The sequence below is a fragment of the Myodes glareolus genome, chromosome 7 (assembly GCF_982192425.1).
Source record: "Myodes glareolus chromosome 7, mMyoGla1.1, whole genome shotgun sequence".
NCBI lineage: Eukaryota > Metazoa > Chordata > Mammalia > Rodentia > Cricetidae > Myodes > Myodes glareolus.
Genome location: NC_142032.1, coordinates 87,679,439 through 87,695,715, shown reverse-complemented (window position 1 = coordinate 87,695,715; position 16,277 = coordinate 87,679,439). Strand labels below are relative to the sequence as shown.

The 16,277-nt window shown below is 44.8% G+C and overlaps 1 non-coding gene across 1 annotated transcript; it reads right to left on the bottom strand.

Annotated features, from left to right (window-relative positions):
* Nucleotides 1–10,911: 10,911 nt before the first annotated feature.
* On the bottom strand, nucleotides 10,912–11,017 carry LOC125417235 (U6 spliceosomal RNA). Its single transcript, XR_007237085.1, has one exon. It is a non-coding gene; the product is annotated as a U6 spliceosomal RNA (small nuclear RNA).
* Nucleotides 11,018–16,277: the final 5,260 nt, after the last annotated feature.

Here is a 16,277-nt window from a genome sequence, read left to right as displayed (position 1 = left end):
AGGCTGGACATGGTCCGATCCTGGAAATTCTTTGGCTTTATCTTAGATGCCTTTGTCTTTCCACAGTTTTCTGTGACTCCCTGAAGCTCATGGGCAACCTTCCCGCCAGTGCTGTGAGCACAGACTTCTTGATACCTCTGTATCTGACAGCTGTATTTCTGCACGGAACTGGTCCTCAACATCACATCTCAGAGAGATTGTAAGTTTCTTGCCAATTGTGATTGTCAGGACGATGACTTTCCGAGACGCCTGCACCCTAATCTACGGAGCATGGAAATACGTTCAGTGAGAGAGCAAAAGGGCACGGAAGTAGAGGGTGTCGTTGTTTCCTAACCTGCTAACCTGATGCAGGGATATTACCCTGGAGTATCCGCGTGTAATCAGTCCAAAAAGCCTGAAAAGTCAACCGTGGAAGCAGAAGCGACTCAGAGAAAGAAGCCTGGAGAAGAAGCAGGGCCAGAGAGAGGGTATGCCGCTGCCTTTGAAGACAGAGGGAGGGACCACACACCAAGGAATGTAGGCAGTCTCTTGAAGCCGGAAAGGATGAAAACACAGATTCTCTTCTAGATCTTAGGGAAGCTGTAGATGGATGACAGAGTGAGTTTTGTCTAGTGACTAGGTTTTAGCCTGGTAACTATGTTAGATCCAGTGACTTGATTTTGGCCTTATTATATTTACCCGCCTCAGTCTGTTGATGCCTAGCCTGGATTATCACACATATGTGTTGCTGGGTTTACAGGTAAGTTGGTATAAAGATGTAGGAAACTTTCTTGTCCATGCAATACCCTGGCCTCTCACACTCTTGCTTTAAGATTACTGTCTGGTAGCCCAGGCTGGCTTCTGACTCATGTATAGCTGAGGATGACCTTGAACACTCAATCCTCATGGACTACCCTGTCCAGTTTATGTAGCGCTGGGGATGTAACCCAGGATTCTATAGCTGATGGGCAAAGTACCTGCTCACTGAGCAACATCCACAGCCCACCTGCCTTTGTAACACACATCCTCATCCTCTCCATTTGGAATGTTCTCATCTGTCCACTTGATCTCTGGCCACAGGGCCTTTGCGTGGCAACAGAAATGCCTACTCAGCTCACCAGTTAACCTGGCTAGTGTCCGGGCCATCCAGCATATGTTTGACAAATGCTTATTGAATGTACAAATGAAAGAAAAAGAACAAATGGAAATTTCAGAGCTTATTGCCCTCGTCAGTAGGGTTTCTTGTTTTGACGGGCTGTTTAGAATTTTTGAGAATGCACATGGAAATGGGAGGACCGAGTGGAGAAAGACCATGTGACAGCTTAGTAGGACATGCAGACCAGGAATTCTGGCTACCGGCTACGTCAACTCCTAAATTCCAAGCTGGTTTTGGGAACAAAGGAGACTGGAGCAGGGTAGAAACGTAAACACAGACACACAGGTGCAGAGGCTAGAGAATAATTTCCAGGAGTCAGGTCATTCCTCCTACCAGGCTTGATAGCAGGGACCTTTACCTGCTGAGCCATCTTGCCAGCTTCCCAACCTATAATTAGTTGGCTGTAAATCTAGGGTGACCAGCAGAAGGGGGGTGGTGGTGAAAGCTTGGATGGGACACTTGAAGTTTTGAACAGCCTGCAACAGTTCGGCTCCCTCACCATGAGACCCAACCCTCTGCAGTCGCTGGAGTGTGTGTTTGTTTAATTAGGGCACCGAGTAGAGCCTCATCCGGTGGCAGATGTTGCCATGTGTAATGTAATAAATAAAAGTCTTTATAGGACCCAGCAGGCAGCAGAGCCTTCGGTTAGCAGATGGCAAAATATTAAGCTGGCAGAGCAATAACTTAACTGCCTGAATCAGCTGGTCCCTGCCCAGAATTGCTCTGACATGAATCAGCTTCATATAGGACATGTCACTCAGCCTCAGCACTGTGCCCTCACCTGCCCTCCCTCCCCTTCCCAGCGAGGCGGGTTTTTACTTTGGCATCCTGTTATTAAAATCAGCTTCCAGGGATGGGATCCTGTAGCCCCATGAACTGGTTGATGAGAGACGCACATTGGGCCAGGCTGTGGGCTTCCCTGGGGTAGGTGAGGGTGTGCCGTGAGTGTGATGTTGTCCTTCAGGCCCAAGTCAGTCAGAATGTATTACCCAGTCCCTGGGCTCTTGTGGTGCCTGAACACCATCTCGCTTGGCTGCAGAAATCCTCTTGGTGAGGACAGAAAGGTTGACTGTTAGCCTAGAAGTGTCTGGGGAGGATGGAAAAAGGGCCTTTTACTCTGAAAGCACAGAGTTTAGAAAGAGACCGAGTGTCATCTATAACATTGCCCAAGGGGGAGAGAGAAAGAGAGTGAGTGTGCGAGGGAGAATAGGGAGGACTGGCTTACCAAACACTGGCTGTGTTGATGTGTGTGTGGCTTAGGATGGCTTGGGTCATGCAGGAACTCTAGCTAAGGACCTCCAGGGTCAAGGACTTCTGTCTTCTCCATACCCTACAGGGCGGTAACCACAACCCCCTGTCCCAGCACCTCTGCCGCACCAGGCATTGCCCTGAGACCGTGCAGTACATTCTAATGGATCCCCAGAACCCAAGTAAATACTGCATGAACATGGCAGCTCACTTGTAATTCCAGCCCTTGGAGCCAGAGACGGGGTCCCCAGAGCAAGCTGGCTAACCAGACTAGCCATATCAACAAGCTCTGTGTTTGGCTGAGAAATCCTGCCTCAAGGAATAAGGTGAAAAAGCAATTGCGTAAGGTTCCACATGTCAACCTGGGTGCCCATGCACACTGAAGTGTAGCTATGCACGTGCAGACATTGATATACATATATGTATATCATTGCCCTACAAAAAGAGAAAAGAATGATGTAAATACAAATGAAGGAAATGCCGCTGGGAGAGGAAACAATGACATGACCGGGGTGTGGCAGCTGTGAAAGGAAGGGCGTGTACAGGTGCATTTGTGTACGTATAGGCATGAAGATGAGTATTGTGGGAAGATGTGAACAAATTTAGGTTCACACCAGGGAGGGAACCAATGCCATACCAAAGTATAGGTTCTACCAAAGTCCAGCTTGCCGAGTAAATTTTATTGCTGTTATTTACAGGAATACGATTGAAGGGGTACTTATAGGATCAGCAGGTCTGTCTTTTCCAGGTCATTTCATGGGTCTGAACCTCTTCTAGAGAGCTTGACTAGTCTCTGATTCTTTCAGGTGGTTCAGTTTGTCTGACAGTGACTCTCGGTGGTCCTTACTGCTTATATACTCTAGCGTGAGGGAGGAGACTGGTGAATTTGATTAGTTTCAGGGACTTCCTGAAGTCTTTGCGTTGTTTACCTCTGGAGCTTAAGGAACTTCCCTGCAAAATGGAATATCATCCTGTTGCTTTGCCTCTCTTTTAACATCCTGGGTCTTAACAAGCTTTCCTCCAAGGAAGAAGATTTTAATATTGGAAGAAACTGCTATAGGACCATAGGAAAATGGCACTGGTTGCTGTGGACAGAGATCCTTGAATGCCAAGCAGAGTGAAGCTGGCTTTCTTTGCAGGCAACAGTGAATTGTTGAGTGTGTTGTGACCCAGCACAAAGCTGAAGCAGACAAAGTTTATTTCAGATCGTGGTGCTAGGTGACCGCTGCCTTTACGTCCTTTAATATCTCTGGGGATTATATCACCAGGGTCCGGGGAGTGAGGAAACTCGGCTTTCCTTCTTATTTTGCCATTTGGAGTGATAGATCCTTGACCTGAGGGAAGGCTGGATGCTGCTGCTCTCTTGGGCCCTGACTTCCAGCATCTGGAATCTTTCTGTCCAGTTCCTGTGTGCTGCATTCCCAGAGCACAAGGATGGAAAAATCCTTGTATACGTTAGCTTTCAAGTTAATGGCACCTGATCTCACCCTGAGTCTTCCTCTGGAGCTTATCCAATGACCTATGTCCTTACCATCCTTGCTTGTGGGAGGGGGTGATTCTGAAGGGCTGGAGTTGCCCATGACCTATGACTTCTATCTATGTTTTTATTTCATGGGAGGGGGGTTCTGATAGGATGAGTTACAAACGTGCCCTTTGCTTATGGGGTCACATGGTCATAGACATCAGAGTTGGCACTACCCATTGTTTTATTAACAGTTTAAATTAAAAAATTTACAAGCTCCCCTTACAACAGTAGCTCAAGGTTATTATACAGTATAAATAAGATGTGGAAAAACATTTATGACAAATTGTCATCCAACTGCAATCTGAAAAGCCAAAACCAATCAGGTTGTTCCTACAGAGGTAGCACTTCATAGCTCACACATACCCATCAACACCAAGTGTTTATGTAATTGAAATCACATGGAATATATAATTTTACATTTCAATTTTCCACCCTCATAAAATAGGTACTGATTTCTCACATCACTAGACTTCTTTGTAAAAATTTGTAAATGCAGAAAAATATTTCAATATTAAGAGGGGAAAATGTGATTAAAATTCACAGTTTGGATGTAATTTTACTTGTGATCCCCACACACATACATACATACAACACACAAGAGTACAAGAATGTTTACATCCTGAAAATATGTCACTCGGGGATGGAAAGGTGCTATATAAAATGTTAACAGAGGTTATTATGGAGGTGACTTTTATTTTCCTTTATATTTCTGCATTTCCAACAATGAATTTTGCATAGAAATACCCCGAGGAATTATTTCCCAGTTTTAGATCCTGGCATATTTGCTTTGCTAAATATTTGCATATTTGTCCCCTAAACCTCTGAGAGTCTAGACTGTGTCTTGAATCTTGGCACATGTGCCTGCTAATGCTTTGCAAAGTCTCTCATTTTTCATATGTGGAGACTCAAACGCAATACATCCATGGCTTAGTCGATGCCATGAAATGACCTGTGCATTCACGGCTTTCATTTGTGAGGCTCTACCTTGGCTGGGCAGCCTTATTCCAATCTCTAGTCCCCCTGAGTAACAAGTCAAAGAGTTGTCTTGGCTACAGTGATCTTGAATAACAAACGTCGGGTCCCCCTCCCGCCTGACAGTCTGGCAGTCACTCTCATGCAGATGCCCTGGCTTTTGGGATGAAGGATCCAAGCCATGTTCCCTGATGTCATTAATTTTGTCTTTGTGGGAGTTCTCTTCTCTCTGCCTGGCTGCTGTATGTCTCTGCCCATTGTAGGTGTGGCTCTGATACTCTGTTTAGCTGATTGTAACCATTCTCGCTCACCAGTTCAGTGCTACATGAGATGATATATTTGAAGCCTAGCTCAATGTTACCTCTCTGAGTTTCAAAGATGCCCCAAGGCAAAAAGCCACAGGTATCTCTGTAGTCTCCTATGCATTTTTAAAAAATCATGCCACATTATATCACAGCTATTCTGTACATTGCTTTCTCATGTAATAGATCATTGGTCCTTTTAGGTCAAGGCTCACACCTCCTTTCCTATGGTTCTCCGCCCATCTTTCCTTATTTCTTAATCTACTTTCTTCTCCACGGTTACTAGGCCAGTTTATGGCACTAGTACCACCCATTTAGTCCTGGAACCAGTATCCTAAGGGACACCTTTCTTCTGTTCTCATGCCTATTCGGATCCATTTTCCTCCTCTCAGGAATAGGGCCTATTTGAAATTGTAGCTCTGAGGTGACATTTCTTTACACAGCCCAACAAAGGTAGGCCGCTGCCTTTGTGTCTGACACTATCTCAGTAAACTCTGCTCCCTCATCCATGATGCTCCCTTCTCTCCAACCCCTCATGAATCACTTTTTAAGATCACCCAATTCTTTGGGATAGTCCGGGTTATTACCCCCAAATGTCTACTCTCTCCTTCATTGGTAAGTAGAGTTTATTTCCTCTCTCCATGATTTGAAGTTAACCATATGACTTGTTTTAGCCAACAGGATATTGGTAGGCCTGACACAAACGGATTGAAGTGGAGCAGAGCTGTTGCTCACTTCAATTCATGCCCCAGGTAAGCTGTTGGCCCCAGTAAATAAGAGATGTACCACACAGATCTGAGCAGAACCAATGACCTGTAGCCCAACGCAGATTAGAGCCACGGATGCACAGCTGAGAGAAGAGCTGGCCCACCGGCCACCATGAGACACGGGGTTCTGCTGCAGAATTATCTATTCATGGTTCCAATTCCTATCTCTTCATATTGTATAGTTTTCTCAAAAACGAGGCAACTACATCTGAGCATCTGTCTGTCTATCTATCTATCTATCTATCTATCTTCTATCTATCTATCTATCTATCTATCTATCTATCTATCTATCCATCCATCCATCCATCCATCCATCCATCCATCCATCCATCCATCCATCCATCTATCTATCTATCTATCTATCTATCTATCTATCTATCTATCTTCTATCATGATCTATTTTATGTGTTACCTATGTATCTTATATCTATTAGTAATCTCTATAAAAAATACATATTGTCTCTCCACAAATTCATATTTGTCATCTATCTATCTATCTATCTATCTATCTATCTATCTATCTATCTATCTATCTATCTATCATCTATCTACCTACTTACCTACCTACCTATCCCCTCCAGTAAATATTTGTTAAATAGATGAATTTCTCAAGAGCACTTAGGATGCACTTTGTACCTAATCAACATTTGCTGAATGGAATTACTGAACCATCCAAACAAGCTTATATTGTGTTCTAACAAGTATATCCATAAACCATAGTTGTCATGGGGCCCAAATAGCAGTGACATTCTGTCCCCTTTGCTGCTTTGTCTGATCCTGCAAAAGGTCTTTGCTGTAAAAATACCCACACTGAAAACAGATGATGTGTCAACTCCGTAATTTAAACCATGAATCTGTACTTGCTTAAAGATGAACTTGTTTGGAAGAAAAATGAGAAAAATGCTTGTGTCTGTCCAACAGAGCCCTGGGTAAGAGCATCAATTTTGGTTCCTAGCAGGTCCGGGACAGAATAGAAGGAAACTGCTGAGCTCAGCAGCTGAGGGAACCACTCTTCTTTTCACAAACACAGTTTCGGGGATGGTAATCGTATCTATTAGCAAGGGTGCCTCCACTGTGGGCCTGACAGAAGAATGAACTCCCCCACATTGCAAAATGAACAAAGTGGAGATCGATAAATCATAAAATTAGTTGAGACATCATCTATCTTTCTTGGCTTCCCCTCTCTTCTTGCCACGGTCCCCTGGGACACTAATTCATTTATTGCGTTTTTGTCGTTGGGAAAACACGTCAAGGTTCGGAGGCTGCATTCAGTTAGCAGAGCAGGGGCAATAATGTGTGTCATTAATTAGGCAGTTTGGGGAGGTTCATTCCAAACTCCAGTCTCAACAGACTTTCATAAATTGAGTTTCAGGACTATGTATGTGTCTTTATCAAAAAGCAGTGTTATTGAAATATGCCCTGAGAAGGAGAGAGTGAGGGACCTGTCTGCTCACTCTAGAGAAGCAATAAATTTAGGAACAATCTAGGTGGTCAGCTAGATGCAGTCTGCATTGTCTGAACAGCCTTTCTCTTATCAGCACGTAATCAAAGTAAATGTGGGACACAGCCTGGATTAATGTGTACATGTCACCTGGCAACTAGCTGCATGCCTGGTCCTCAGAGGCTTACAATAAGCAGGTTTTTGAAATATTTTATTGTAGCAAGATACCTAGGGTGAGGTGTGTGTTCTTACATTATGATTTATTTTATTTTTATTTATGTGGATGTGAGTGAATTTGCACTCAGGTAAGAGGGGCTATCAGGTTTCCCTGGTGTTGGAATTACAGGCTGCTTGATGTGGGTTCTGGGAGCCAAACCCCAGTCTTCTGCAAGAGCAGTGAGTGCTTTTAACTGCTGAGCCAAAGATGTATGTTTTAAACAAATTTTCACATGTTCCTTCCAGTGTTGCTGTCTACAGACACTAAAGGCAGCATGCATGTTTCTACAACGCATCTTGCTTAACTGCAGATTTACACTCGTTGGTTTGTGACTGTTCATCCTCTCTCTCTGGCTCCTCAAAACGCTATTCCCTTCTGGTTCTTGATTCTGCCTGCCTTTATGCAGGGCACGTCCCCGTGTGATTCGTTTATTTCACTTAGCATGTCATCCTCAAGGTTTAACCTAAATCTTATGTTACTGACTTTCTCTTTTTAAGTCTGAGCAATATTCCCTTGCATGTGTATATTGCAAGGAGGGACCACTTGTTTATCCTGGCCACCTGGCTTGCTTAGCCCCGAAATAACCATACAGAAACTGTATTCATTAAATCACTGCTTGGCCCATTAGCTCTATTTTTCTTATTGGTAATTCTTACATCTTAATTTAACCAATTTCTATTAATCTGTGTATTGCCACGTGCCAGTGGCTCACTGGGTAAAATTCCCAGCATCTGTCTCTGGCAGATCCATGGTGTATCTCCGACTCTGCCCTTCTTTCTCACAGTATTCAGTTCTGTCTTCCCTGCTTACCTAAGTTCTGCCCTATCAACAGGCCCAAAGCAGCTTTTTATTAACCAATGAAAGCAACACAAAGACAGAAGGACCTCCTACACCACGTGTATATGACACCCTCCTTGTCCATCCATCTGTTGATTCATGTTTGGTTTGTTTCCTCTTCTGAACTCTTGTGGATAGTGCTGCATTGATCATGACTGTGCTAATACCTCTTTATCCATTCTTGATAAATATCCAGATGAGGTACTGATGGATCATATGGGAATCAGAGTCTTCAGATATCTCCGGTTTGTTTTCCAAGGTAGCTGTACCATCTTGAGCTCACCAGTGGTGTGCATGAGCTGGCAACTCTTGTCTCATCCTGGGAACTGTCCTGTCAGCTTTGAGTTGACATTCACTGCCATTTCCATTTTCACTCAGTAATACTGGTCCATGCTGTTGAGCCCTTTAGATACACTTGTTAATGTTTGATTAAGGAACTGAGGGCCAATGAGAGGTCTCAGGGGGTAAAGGTACTTGCTGCCAGCCCTGATGACCCAAGTTCAATCCCCAAGACTCATTGGTAGAAGGAGAGAATACATTCTCCTCAAATATCCTTTTACCAACACATGTGCAAATAGTATGTGTGTATACACACAACTAATAAGTATAGTGTGTAGAAATGGAAACGTTTGTGCACTGAACACTAGATTGTATTAAGGAAACACATGAGAAGAAATACAGATAAGTGTGAAGAAAGCTAATATTTATGGAATATTGAGTATTGTTAGGATACCCATGTTACCCAGTGGGAAATGTGGATCAGTACAGTCTCTATGAGATACAATTCACTTGACATACGAAGAAATCCAAAAGCTCATGCAGAGCTACAAACTTCCGTGAGTCTTCAGACCTGTCTTGATGAGAAAGAACAAAACTGGAGGCATCACACTTCCTGGCTTCCAAACATATTGTAAAATTACAGTAGCCAGATCAGTGTGGCACAGGCATTAAAACAGACATGACCTGATGGCACAGAACAGAGAGGTAGAAAAGAAAAAGCCCAAGTCTTCAATTGAGTGTTGACAAAGGGGCCAAGAATTACAATAGACAAACCATAGTCTCACTAACAAATGGTGTTGGGAGAACCGTGTATCTCCAAACAAGAAATTGGGGTAAATTCCATTAGTGACAGGTCCTTCTTCCATGCTTCACATTTAGCTCATCCGTGAATGGCCCAAACCTTTTCCTTCTGTACCATGGACCTGTCCACTTTCACCAGAGCCAGACAACTGGTTCTTCTGCCTTCTCACCTTGCCATATTCTTCATACAGATACAAGACTATCCTTAGGTTAAGCATAATTAGATGGTACTCTATGGACTCCAAGGTGGGCAGACATGCACAGGACTTGGGAATGGCAGCTGCCATCATAGAACATGCCACAGTAGAATCCACTCCACCTGAAGTCACACTGATGAGGCAGACACTGTTTCCTTATGTGTGGGAGCATTTACACGGGGAGAGGTTTTCCTTTTAGGTAAGAGCCTTGGGTCCTGGGGTGCTGGGAGGTCCTGGTGTTGGCGGTGGGGAAAAGGGTGGTCCTCAGCATCCATTCTGTTCTGCAAACTCCTCCGCTCACTGTCATGTTCAAAGCTTGAGACTTTGCCAACTTTGTCTCCTCTCAGGGCAGGTGTCTGGTCTGAGAGCATGGTGGCGGCATTACTGGTAACGAAGTCTTTGAAAACATGTCTTAGGTGCACGTGTCTCTCTGAGTGTGGTCATGTGGGAGTGCGTATGTATTGTGTGTCCATGTGTGTATGTGTGTGTGTGTGTGTGTGTGTGTGCATGAACAGCATGCATGTGGAGGTCACAGGACAACCACAGGTGCGATGTCTTAAGCATCTACTAATTTTTCTTGAGAAAAAGTCTTTCACAGGCCAACAGCTACACTGCATAGGGCAGGCTAGCTGGCTCTTGAGCTTCTGATGGTTCAGCTGTGCCTGCCTCCCGTCTTGTCATCACTGGGATTGACAGGTATTTACCACACCTAGACTTTTCAGACGGGTCCTGGGGATCCAAACTTAGGTCCCCCCAGCTCATGCTTTGCTGACTGAGCCTGCAAATCTGATAACAAATCTCCATCTCTTTGCTAACATTTTGAAGGGGATGGAATTGGAACTGCGTGTTCCGTTCTGGTCTTTGATTCCTATTTTATCCCCAGCAAGGAATCTTGGTCAGAAACTACATGGATCATGGGACCCACTGGACTGGAGTTTGAGTCTCACCATGACTTTAAAAAAAGAGAGATTTATTTTTATTATTTTAAATTATGTTCCCTCCCCCCATGTGTGCTTATGGGTGTAATGCTCAAGCAGGCCAGAAGAGGGCATCAGATTCTCTGAAGCTTGAGTTAAGGTGGTTGTGAAGACACTGTGCGTGCTGGGAGCAGAACCTTGGTCCTTGGGAAGAACAGTATACACTCATAACACCTAAGTCAACTTTCCAGTCCCTTCCCTATGATTTCTTCTTTTAATATGGAATGCTTCACAAATTTACATGCCATCCTTGCACAGGGGCCATGCTACCCCTCAATGTATCATTCCAATTTTAGTGTATGTGCTGCTGAGTGAGCACCCTCCCCATGATTTTTATGTCCTGTGATTTGGGAGATAGCGGCTTGCATTTGGGCCCAAGGGGCTGCTGCTGTTGTTAAGATTTGGGTTATTTATGACCTGTATCTGGGCTCTTTCTGTTGTCAAATTCTGTCTTTATTTCTGCAGACACAAAGCACGCACATCATTGCACACTAGAGCAGGTGCAGGGTGCCGAGTGGCCAGAGGAATAGTGACCTCTGTCCTGATGGTGTACAGGATTGCTGAAGATGTTGAGAACCCAAAGCAGGGGGCCTTTAGTCCCTTTATTTTAGAAAGATCGTTGCCTCTTACCCCACATGCCATTTAGCAGGTGCCGTGCACTTTTCTAAAATATATTTTTTTTGTGAATACCTTAGATTTATGGAAAAGTCTCAAAGATAGCACAGAGAATTCCTGTGTTCATCCTTCATTGGGCTTGCCCCAGATTAGGAACCCCATGTATCACCCGATCATATTTGCTGAAAATATGATGTTAACACAAATACACGGCCATTAAATAAACTGTGGACTTCCTATATTGTATGTGTTACCATTAATCTCCTTTTAATATAAAAAATAGATTTTGTCCTTTTTATTCTGTGCTAGGTATGACACTCAGAGCCTTTCAATTCTGGCAAACCCTCTACCCTGCCTAGGCCCTAAGACCCTTCTATTTTTGAGCCATAATCTAATTTAAGATATCACTTTGTATTTAGTAGTTTAACTTTAAATTTTAAAAATTTTATTTATTTGTGCATATATGTCTGTGTTACTCATATGTATGCATATGTAGAGGCAGGGTAATGTTGGGTATCTTTCTCAACTACCTTTATCTTTTCTTTTCTTTCTTTTTTTTTTTTTTTTGAGGCAGGGTCTTTCAGCTCATCAATGACTTGGCTAAACTGGCTGACCAGTGAGCTTCAGGGATCCACCTGTCTCTGCCTCCTCAGTGGTAGGGTTATAGGCATGTACCACTATGCCTGGCTTTTTACTTGGCATGGTGGATCCAAGTTAAGGTCTTCATGACTGAGTAGCAAGCACTTCACCAAATGATCCAACCTCCTCAGCCCTGCACTCTGTAATTTAAAAAAATAGACAACAACACTTTAAATTCCTTACTGTCAACATGCCTATTGACTGCACCTGCCAGGGAAGACCCCTCCTGTTGACTCCATCTGCCAGGGTGGGACCACTTCTGCCCTCTCTCTTGATGTCCTCCCTACTTGACCTCTGGAAAGCTCTACTTTATTCCTCTTATCCTTATTCATTTGAAGCCAAAGAATTTTTTCTTCTTGTTAACGTCCCGTGATTCCATCTTGCTAATCTAACTGAATACAAACCCTCCCTTTACCTTCTTATGAAACACTGTAGTCTTTTCTGAATCAAACCTTGCTAATTTTCATCAGAAATAGGCACATAGATTACATCTCCACTTTGAATTGTTGTTTTAGTGTGAGGTGGGAATTCTTTGTTGCCTGTATCAACACTGATTTGTTTAACCATCCCCTGATGATGGATATTCTGGTTGTTTTTATTCACTGAGAATTATAATGCGACCACAAGTCGGTTGTGGTTTTTTTCTTGGAGGGCGAAAGCAGGCTGGTAGGAAAAATCATGATCTTAGTTTAGAGGACACCAGAGCCTTTTCTGGAGCCCCTAAGACTTTTCTGGATTATCCCTTGGTGATGGCTCTGACTGGGAGGCAAGCCTTGAAGACTGTATCTTTAGCGATAAGCATGGGACCCTGTAGCCAAGGCTCAGAGGTTTGTACTTGGACTGCAGTCGTATATACTGCCTCCTGTGCAGGTCTTTTCTTGGCCCAGGGTATGAACCCCTTGCAGGTTTATGGTCAGGCATAATTAGAGTCGTCTTCTACAGAGGCTGCACGCTGTCCATCAGGCTGGGCGATGGTGTGCCGTGGAGGAGGCCTGGGGACATTTGAGAGTCGAAGCAGGCGAAGATGGACGAGGAAGCAGCTCTGTGTAGAGCGAGGAATGTGCAGAGGGGTAGATGTGCGGCTCCCATCCCTGCTCTGTCATATGTCAGCTGTCATCCTTCCGGTAAGTTCCACCAGGCCTTCGAGTCTCAGGCTCTTCACCTGTCAGATGGAGGTAAATATTTTCATGACATTTACTGGAGCTAAACCTGACCCATCAGCAAAGAGCACAGAACAAGGGCAGAGGGTCATGAGCCGGGAGCTTCAATCCCACAGGGGCACATGGGGAGAAGTCTCTCTTTGACACCGCTCCTGGCTGTGTGCTAGGTCTTTACCTACTGGTGAGCCTGATGCTATTTTATTTTATTAATTTAATTTCTTGTATGCTCACTCACCCACCGGTGCTTATCTGTTGAGTACTTGTGTCTGTCAGCACTTTCCAAGGTGCTGAGGGTAAGGAGAGGGATGAGCCATGGGCCCCGCCCACTCTCATTAAGTTTGCTTCTATTGTGACGGTTGACAATAAGCACATATGCTAACTATTGGTTAGTCACTTGTCCACCTCATATCCTTCAGGATATGAGGATATTCTTGAACACTCCCCAGTGACCTTCTGCCTCCAGCTACGCCTCAGCTCAGCTTTCCAACATCTCCCCCAAAGCACCACTGTTTGTAAACCAAATATTCAGAACATGGGCCTGGGGAACTTTTCCCACTTAAAGCAGAAAAATATTTTCAATATACTTTTGTTTTGCTTAATAATCTTAAAATCACATTTGTCTGTGTGTGTGTGTGTGTGTGTCTGTGTCTGTGTGTGTGTGTGTGTGTGTGTCTGTGCATGTGTGGGTGCACATTTATAGATCAGAGGGCAACTTTTGGGAGTTGTCTCTTCCCTTCTACCATGTTAGATCTGGGACTGAACTCTGGTCATCAGGCTTGGCAGCAAGCACCTTCACCTGCTGAGTCATCTTGCTGGTCCTGGATTTAATATTTATTAATATGAACTTAGGGTGTAATTTCTGGATCCCCTTGAGGAGCTGCCATTTTTGTTTTCTGCCGTAATGATGCTCCTTTACATTCCCACCATTAGAGCGTTGATAGTTTGAATTCACCTGCACCAGTGGTTCTTAAACTTCCTAAGGCTGTGACTCTTTACAGTGCCTCACACTGCAGTGACTACAACCACGAAGCTATTTCGTTGCTACTGCATAACTGTAATTGTGCCTCTCTTATGAACCCCAGGTTGGAAAGCACTACTCTGTCCTACTCTGTCCTCTATACCATCACCAACATGCTTCTTCTTTGCTTATCTTCCCCATCTGGTGTTAGAAAAGGACACAGCCTTGCTGCTGAGACTTGCCTTCCCCTGATAGCTCATGGTGCCTTTCCAGTGCTTGTTGTAACGAGTGTTACATGACCCTCTCTCATGAGAGCTCCACATTTGGGGAAAGCAGAGATCATACAGAGAGCTCTGTAGAGGAAGGTCTGCATGCAGGAGGGGTTACACTTTCCGCTGGTCCTGCTGGGCAGGGTCTGAGTCTCTGAGAGTCCCCGCAGGAGGAACTGGAGCGCAGAGAGCCCAGGGAGAGGCTTCTGCAGGTCCAGACAGGAGGTAGAGGGCATCTGGATAGGGGTTGGAGACAGGTAATTGGGAGACCAAGGTGAGGAAGGCACAAGGAAGTTAGAATTGGGATGTCAGGCTGATGAGGTTCTGGGGGCAGGGTGGTAGGAGAGAGGGATGGGAGCCTCCAGCTGCGAGATGTTCCGTTTCAGCGGCAGAAGTGGGGAAGGCATCTGTAGAAAAAAGATGAGGTCACCAGATAGGCAGGCCAGAGTAGATCTTCTCCCACTTAAAGATAGTACATTTAGTTATTTTTATTTATGTTCTGAGCACATGTACATGGGCCATCATGCATATGTGGAAGTCAGACAACTCATAGTGACCGGTCCCTCCTTCTGTCACATGGGTCCCAGGGATTGAGCTCAACTATTCAGTCTCGGCAGCAAGCACCTTTACCTGCTGAGCTATCTCTCTGATGCCTCTGCTCGACCCCTTTCTGCCTTAATAGTTTGTGTGTAAGAAGAACAATCCTTTGTGTGTGTAGGAATGAAGGGATGCAACAGGGATAGCCTAGATAGCATTGATGTTGTTGGCGCCTACTACATTACTTACGCTGTTGTTTACCTTGAGCTCGTTCACTAAGATGGTCCTATTTATCTCTATAACTATGTTCCTTCTTGTTCAACCTCGGGGTCCATGTAAGGACGGCTCGGTTCACTGTCTTCCCCCTCATTCTTCCCTCGCCAGCTGCACATTCGCTGTAGACAACATGTTGGAGATACTGCTTTTCGTTATAACTGCCTTCCCAAACCCCCACGAGGGTCTCGTCCTGCTTCCCAGGTGAGGCAAACAATACTTTTCCTTCCCAGGGTGACTTGTCTGAGGACTCAGTTTGTGGCCTACGGAGGTGTGATCGTTAGCTTTAATTATTAACTTGACACGACCTGGGCAGAGAGTCTCAGTGGGGGAGTGCGCAGATCCAGCTGGCCTGTGTGCATGTCTGTGAGAGAGTCCCTTGATGGCTAGTTGGTAGGAGAACCTGGCTGGGATGTGGGCAGCACCATTGCATGGGCGTGGCCCTGAACTGCGTGAGGGAAGAAAGCATGGGCAGGTAGGCAGAGTGGGTGGATTTATTCCTCTGCTCTGGTTGTGGATGCTTTAAGTTCCTGCCCCAACTTCCACTTAGTGATGGACTGTACCCTGGAATTAGAAGCTGAATAAACTCTCCCTTCCCTTTAGTTGCTTCCCCCAGAGTATCTTTTATCACAGCAATAGATGTGAAACCAGGGGTGGAGAGAATAGTCGTTTTTGTTTGCTTCATATTCTATGCCAGCATATACAGTTTTTCTTACTTAATCCTCTGTTCATCCAGTAAGGTTGGCATGGCAATCTTTGCTTTAAAAATTAAAAAAAATGCCAGAACTACAAAGTTACAGAAGTGGCGTGGTCTGAACGCAAGGCCCATGAATCCCTGGCAGAGAGTCTGGCCTCACCTGAGACACAGTTCGTAGATGACCAACTAGAACCCAGACAAGCAGTTTCTGCTTGTCCCGGAGAGCCTGCAGTGCCGCCCTCTGCTCCTAGATGGCGCTCAAGGCTCAGTTTCCAGGCCACACCTGGGGCTTCAGCCCTAAGGCGTCTTGCCAGGACAGTCTGTGGATTTTCTGCAAGTGTTTCAGGAAAGGAAGAGGGCTTCTAGTGCCCTTTGTGTTTGTGTTGGGGTCATTGTTCTGATTTTATTTCCGTTTGCAAAGCCGGCCTTCC